Source organism: Stegodyphus dumicola, chromosome 1, assembly GCF_044657685.1.
Source record: "Stegodyphus dumicola isolate Sdum_Otavi_A_Nest chromosome 1, ASM4465768v1".
Classification (NCBI taxonomy): Eukaryota; Metazoa; Arthropoda; class Arachnida; order Araneae; family Eresidae; genus Stegodyphus; species Stegodyphus dumicola.
In genome coordinates this window covers 1,817,263-1,825,136 of record NC_140768.1, presented here as the reverse complement: position 1 = coordinate 1,825,136, position 7,874 = coordinate 1,817,263, and the positions used below count along the sequence as shown (strand labels likewise).

The 7,874-nt window shown below is 34.9% G+C and overlaps 1 protein-coding gene across 1 annotated transcript in view; it reads left to right on the top strand.

Moving 5' to 3' along the window:
• The first annotated feature begins 1,262 nt into the window (after nt 1-1,262).
• Nucleotides 1,263-7,874, top strand: part of LOC118204509 (solute carrier family 41 member 1-like) — a 46,332-nt gene continuing 39,720 nt past the window's right edge. Inside the window, exon 1 of the mRNA XM_035376819.2 lies at nt 1,263-1,510. The gene's annotated coding sequence lies outside the window, so the exon portion shown is untranslated. The remainder of the gene's footprint in view (nt 1,511-7,874) is intronic.

Sequence of the window (7,874 nt, the reverse complement as noted above, 5' to 3'; positions counted from 1 at the left end):
GTCTTAAGATTGTGTTCCGTTGTATTAAATATATTCGCTTCATCTTAAATCTTCTGAAGTTTAAACAGATAAACGCAGATTATAAAGGTAAATTGTCTATTTGCCCTCTATCAAGAAACCGAAAAAACTGCCTAATATTTCCTTGTAAGTAACCGTAGAAACTAAAGCAATCCACTTTAGCAATTTTTTGAACTTCCAAATGTAAGCAAACATATAGTCCACTGCCGTTGCATTCCTCAGAAAACCATTCTAACTCCCCTACTCCCCGATGAAAATAATAGAATCGCCTATCTCACAGGCTGCCGTTTTGGGATGTAGACGCTAGTGTTACACATGGGGGGAAACCCCGAAAACGCCCATGCGCCTGCTCGATACGAGCGCCGAACCAAACTACCAGCGTTCGGCGCTTGGCCACTGGTGGACCCTAGATGCATATGTGTTGCTGTAGAAATTTCTTTGGCGCTTGTTGCGATGGGAACGAAAAAGATCCAAATTATCTTTCTGGAACTCATACGTAAATAAGCGTACATCAGAATTTAGAGATGCGTTTCGTAGAAATAAAAAATACTTATTTCACGGGAAAATCTTTCAAACTTTCAGTTACTTTGACAATTATTTTAAGAAGGGCTGTGATAAATTCACGATTTTCGGATTCAGAGAAAGTTGTAACTAATTTAAAACAGTTTACTTCAAATCCGATCCGTTTGAAACTGAACTGACATTCGACAACAACCTAGATCGAACTGTTTCAGTTATTGTGGAAATCTTACGCCTCGTGATTTTAATGCGACTCCAAAGCTAATTCCATTACTCCAACCCTAAAGTGAAAAGTGTAACAGCTGCGTCACCTAAATATGACCTGCTACTGTAAATCGAATTTTCTTTTGTAAATATCTAGCCTGTAACACATTTGGAAAATACAATAAGTGAGTAACTTTCCACAGAGGAACAAAACCAAACAACATCTCGGTGACATAACAAATATATGATCTAGCACGTCTGGGTTATTATTGAAGATGTAGTGAGCTATCGAAAACTCACTTGTTTTTTTTTTTTAAGTTTAGGTGCATCATCATCTATATTAGCTTATACCCTATGTACGCCGTACTTCAAAGTTTACTCAGGCGGCGCAAACAATGAGAGAGTAACTTTACCTAGCAACGTGATAACATATCACCATCCTGGTTTCCTTAGCTCTGGAAGCTGCTGAACACCACAGTACCCATTCTTTTCTCTTCAGCGCTGGTTCGATCTTCATCTGCTCCGCTCCAATATTTTTCCGATGGTCCCAAAGCGTTATCGTCCGTTAGCTTTCTTCAAAACTTGCGTCGAAAAAGCAAGGGAACAGGAGACCCTCGATCCTAAGGTGAACAACTGCCCATAGGCAGTCTAAGAAGTCGGCGTTATATTTCACTATTTATTTCTTTGTGTGTGTGTGTGCAAGTGCGCGTTGATCTCAGCCATTTACAATTTAGATTGACTCGCGTCAATCGATCCTGAAAATTTTAAAGTAAGTATTACTTAATTCTTTGAAATAATGCTCTGCTCTTTAAGGGGACTCATACACCTTAAACCCCCTCATGATCTTCGAATATGTGGCTGTTGCAGGAATTGAGATATTTTATTTATTTTAAAAGCAATTACTTCCAACCTTTTACAGCTGACTACATAATATAGCTGCTTTGGAAACTAGTAACCAGAAAGTTTGTGTTGCCACAAATATTTTTGTAATTTAATCCTCTTTGTGACAAAATATTTCGCTATGTTTCCATCTTGCGCGCATGATATTTTAAAAATGGCTAATGGTACATACTTGAAATTTGATGGAATTCTTTATATGGGCACTATTTTCGAACTGAACCAACAATCTGATGAATATTTTAGTATTGAAAAATTTTAAGAACGGAAACATTACAAATTTTTTAATAAAATACATTTTATAAACTCAACTCCAAATAAAATAAAAATTTAGCATGAAATTTTTAGAATTTTAGGTTCACAGTAGTTTTCAAATGTTATAAAAGCTATATATTAAATATGGAATTAAATTATGAAACAATGTTTTAAACTGTGCGCGCAAGTTGGAAACATGACGAAAAATGTTGTCACAAGCGGATTAAATTATAAAAATATTTGTGGCAACACAAACTTTCTGATTACTATTTCAGAAAGCAGCTATATTATGCAGTCAGCTGTAAAATGTTGGTAGTAATTGCGTTTAAAATAAATAAGTTATCCCAAGTCTTGCGACAGTCACCTATTCGAACATCTAATGGGTTTTAAGGTGTATGAGTCCCCTTAAATGCAAGTGCCAAATGAACTTGACTGGAAAGGGAACTAAAATTGACATATGTAGCTTTTAGTTTAAAGTTTAAAGGCGCAAAATACTGTATCTTCGACATCCGAAATTATAATGCTGCAAAGAAGATACTACTTGACCTTCAATACCATCATATTGCAAAGACGATATTAGTTCCGCCCACAAAGAAAGTGGTACTGACTTTCTTGGATTAATGCAAGTTTTACTTACATTTCGCCAATTCCTAATTTTTGTTTTCCATCGGATTAATGGATTTTCCATGGGATTAATTTACTAATTACAAAAATAGAATTGTTTCCCAATAGAAAGTAAACTGCTATATTTAGTGAATACCTTGTTTCTCATTATAAACATTTCCCAAAAACGTTTATGTTCATTTGTCCTATAAATTTTTAATGTAATGATTTTAGCAATTAATAAAAAACAATAATTGTAAAGATTAAAAATGAAACTGAGGTATGCTTTTAAATGTCTAAAAATGACAAACAAAATAAATAACTGAAATGCCAAAGCATGCGAGGCTATCCACTTCGGGAAGTCACATTTGTGGTTATTCTTCGGAAGAAAACTAATTTTTATTCAGATAACCACGGGCTGATACACCTTAAACCCCTTATGATCTTCAAATATGTGACTGTTAAAAGAATTGGAATATTTTATTTATTTTAATAGCAATTACTTCCAACTTTTTACAGCTGACTACATAATATAGCAACTTTCTGAAATAATAATCAGAAAGTTTGTATTGCTAAAAATATTTTTATAATTTAATCCGATTTGTGACAAAATTGTTCGTCATGTTTTCACGCTGCACGCACATTTTAAAATATTCTGTTGCATAATTTAATTTCATATTTAATATATAGCTTTTATAACATTTGGAAGTTACCGTGAACCAAAAATTCTAAGAATTTCATGTTAAATTTTTATTTTAGTTGGAGTTCATCCAATTCAAAGAATTCCATCCAATTTCAAATATGTACCATTAGCCATTTTTAAAATATCATGCGCGCAAGGTGGAAACTTGGCCAAAAATTTTGTCACAAAGCGGATTAAATTACAAAAATATTTGTGGCAACACAAACTTTCTGGTTAATAGTTCCCAAAGCAGCTATATTATGTATTCAGCTGTAAAAAGTTGGAAGTAATTACTTTTGAAATAAATAAAATATCCCAAGTCTTGCAACAACCAAAGATCATAAGGGGTTTAAGGTGTAGAGCCCCCTTAACATTATCGTCGCGTGAATCTTCCAGGACGGATATTTTATACGTGAGGTTTCTTTACATTTCTTATTGGTATTATGTTGGTAGCGTAGCAGCGCAAAGACATTACAATCTCTAATGGCATTTTGCGTCGAATAACTTCGACATTACAATCTCTAATGTCTGTATCACTTTTCAAATCCCGCATGAAAAAAACGTACCTTTGAGAGTAATATAAAATCTGAAAGCTTTCAGATATTTTTTTTAAATTTTATTATTATTATTACTTTTTAAATCTTTCAAAATGTATCGGCTTTTGAAATCTTTTGAGATCATCAGCTGAAAACGTAAAGAAAGGCTTAAAATGGACAATGAGGAAAATTTAGGAAAATGCAACAGCCAGGAAATTGTAATAAATTTATTTCACCGTGAAGCTGAAAATAGTCTTTCATTTGTTTTCATTTTCTCAGAAGACTAAAAGAAGACTATTTTCTAATATAAATTACGACGAATGCATAATGCATAGACGAGTTTTCGATTTCAACTAATACGTTTTGCAGTTTGTTATTGGCTATCCGTAGGGCAGTACGGGGAAGAAAACTCAAAATTTATGTTGCAGTTGTGGATTAAATCATCGAATTGCATGAAAATTCTGTACCTAAAATATGCACTGTATCAGAAAATGTCTCTTTTTTTCCAATTCACACTTTGGAAACGCTTTCTATGCCGTTTGCTTGTAAACACTTTTCACAACTTCTATTTCTGGATTGGATTATTTAAATTATATCAAAGCACGCTCGGCTATCTGCCTAAGAGAAAGGATGCCTAGGAATTACTGAAGAAAGCTGGCTCTTATTGTTGTTACACGGGGGGGGGGGACACAAAAACACCCATGCAGCCAGCCCGTTTCCAAGATCTGAAGCCTAGTCAACTTACCGGTGTTTAGCGGTTTTGCGTCTGTTCCTCTGTTGTTCTGCTCTCATTTTTCGGGAGTTTCCTTTTTACTGGCGTTAGGTTTTCTCAGAATGAACGGTCCAATGACTAAAAAAACCCTTCTGTGAGCTGAGTTTCCTTGCTGAAATTGCTGGTAAAACTGATGTCGGTACTTACGTATTAACATCACCGCAGATGCAGATTTGACAGTTTTTAAGTGCCGCCAATCTACACCTAAAATTTTTGCGACAAATCATAAATTAAAACACTATTTAAAATCAAAGTAATCAATCGGATTTCGATGGAAAATGGGCCGATATAGAGTTTAGCATAGATTCAAAAGAGTCTTTATTTTCTTTGACCTGATGCTGTCGCCATATGAACTCTGCTAAATAAGATTCTAAATGATGTCTCGCCATCCCCTTATATCTCTTGTTCCTCCATTTAGCATTGCTCCACATTCTCTCAACTGTTTGTGTATGAACTTCTGTATCAGGATCAATAAAATTGTATTTATGATTGACTTTAGCATGTAGGAATCCTTCTTTTTCTATTCTATTTGTTTAGTAACCTTTCTAACTGTCCGAATAAATTTTTGTGCTACCATCTGCAATGTTTTCAATAATTTTATCAAGAAGGGTAGAGCCAGTTTTGTTAGGAACACTGACAGCAAACGAATCTTTTGTTTCTCTACATATATCACCAAACACCCACTGTTCGGATGATACTCGACCACAATTATTTTCACGCTTAGTAAACAAACTTTCATCCATCAATTTCCACAATGCAATCTGGTCCACCTACCTTCTTGTTTGGTTTACTCTCCATATCCAAGACACATAATTCACGCATGTAATTGTTCCAATCTATAACAGTTTTATCCGATAAATCAAGTTGCTTTATTTTGTCGATAAATCAAGTATCAAAATTTAATCGACGTTTGTTCAGTGCAATATTTTTATTCGTCAGTGTTGTATATGAATCTCAAAGCTGAACAAAATGGAATTCTGCTTCATTCAAACCAGTTCTCTTTTCTAAATCCCATTTGCTGATCACACTGCCTTAAATTACATTTCCAAAACATACGTTTACGAAAATAAAGTTTCGTATCATAAGACTTGGTACATTTTCGGTTTTTTTTTTTTTTTTTTTTTTTTTTTTTGTAAAATATTTCGTTCCTGAAAAAATAAGATTGCATCTTCTTCTGAGTTTGGCAAATCCCAAAGACGCATTTTCGTAGCACTAAAATGGCGTCAAAAATCAGCAAACAACAAGGCAAAAAGGAATCCAAAAGATAACTTCGTGCAAAACAACGGGATTGTTCTTTATTGGCGCATCAGCGCAACTTCTGTTGCGGTGGCGTTAATACGTAAGTACCCTGATGTCTTAAAAGGAAATCACCAGTTTGTCCATTCGAAGGTAATAGGTCTCACCAATGGCCGAGCAATTAAAGAATGTTGAATACTGGCAGTTCGTTCCGATTTCCAACTCATGTGAACGGGCTGACTACAACAGTGTCGTAATTTTTTCCCATGCATAACGTGAATACCAGCCAGCTTTCCCAAGAAAGACCTCCACGGAAGTATGTCTCTCTTCCAGGCCGATTGTGCTTTTCCATACTCAAATAGTTAAATAACCTAGCCGAAAATATCGGGGTATGCAAATCCCGATTTACTTCATATAACCCGAGACAAACAAAATTATTGCTCACACTCAGTATCCTTTCTGATTAACATGAATGACATACAGACTTTGATGAAAATTTCTGTAAAATGATTTGAAATGTCCGATGATTTTGTTTTAGTGCGTGCATATTAGATAACCTTTTTGAATTAGTACTCAGTAAAATTAACTAACTATACGTTAGATTAACTGTAACAACTTGAACTGAATTATTTGGTTATGGCAAAGTAAACTAAGCTAAGTGCTTAAAAGGCAGATATGCCTTTTTAGTTTAGTATCCAAGATGTTGGACTGAACCTTATTAGATTTACAAAATGATACCAACATATACTACGATTATCTACATAAGGCGATGCATGCCTTCGTGGGACATGTTCTAAGGGGAAACTAATTCGTAATAGAAAATTTATGGCAGCCAGCACATCTGCCGGAATTCGAACAGGGTGGGTCAGTTCTAGATCTGAAGTAATCGAAGTTTAACATGTTGAGCGCGGCGCCGAATTTGCTGTCCTTTCCGTTCAGCCGGCAGCGAGCTAAACCGTATTTTTGTTTAGAATGTTTCAATACATTTCATTAAAACTAAATTTGATCACATTTCATTGAGACTATATTTATTTTTTAACTTTAATACTATCGGTCCCGCGAACCGACGCCAGCCAAACGAAAATTCCAGTGCCGGTCCCCAGGGACCGACGCCGGCCACACGGAAAGTTCATTGCCGGTCCTCAGGGACCGGCGCCGCGCTCAACGTGTTATTACCTGTTTCCGGTATGAAGGAAGATTCGTATTCAGATTAAATTTGCGAAACGCCACGAAAACTGTGCAAGGAGCTCTTTCGCCATGCTTTGACTGAACTATCAGTGTTCGTTGTCTTATTTAATCATTCGCTTACGACAATTTGATACTAGCAAAAAATTTTGAACAAAAAAATGTCACATGTAAAGAGTAAATTCTGAAAAGAAAATAAATGAGTCTTCTTTTTGTAGTCACTCTTTCAATATTCGCTCTACGTTTTCTGTGAGAAATAACTCTAGAAATTCTATTCAAATTCATGAAAAATTTTCTTTTTCAGAAACATAGTTACCTTATTAAAATACAGGCGTGGCTCTGAATTCAAAATTATCCCTCTCTTCATTTTTACCCAAAGGTCTATTAATTTCGTTTTGGCATTTTGTGGCGTTTCACTTTTTGAATTTTTGCCACTAAGTATTAAAACCCTCCATTATATTTAAAGAAATTAAATAATGAGGAATCTGCATGAATGTATGCATGTTTCTCGTATTTTGGTAAAACAACGGTACCGAGAGCCATCCAGTTTTGAATAAGTTACATCTTCACCAGAATATTGGCATCTGGAAGCCCGAATTGGGAATTTATTATTTATTTCATATTTTGTAAAACATTTATGAGATTTTGAGAAGATCAGCGATTTCAAAGCGAACAGTGGCAACACTACAGGAAAAAAAATTATCTCCGGCGCGCGAGAAGGTGTATCGGAAATTCTAAAGATATGCTCTTTTTAAATTATTTTGGGATATTGCTGTTGAATTGAATTTTATACTTTACGCGCGAAGAGCATGATATTTTATAAGATAACACACCAAAACGTTACAAAACGCTCCTTTGGGGAATTTTGTGTGTGTATGTATGTAAAATTATTTACCATACATGTAACACAGTCCGATATCATAACTAATGACAACAGAAAACTAAAAAATCTGATGTGTACACCACA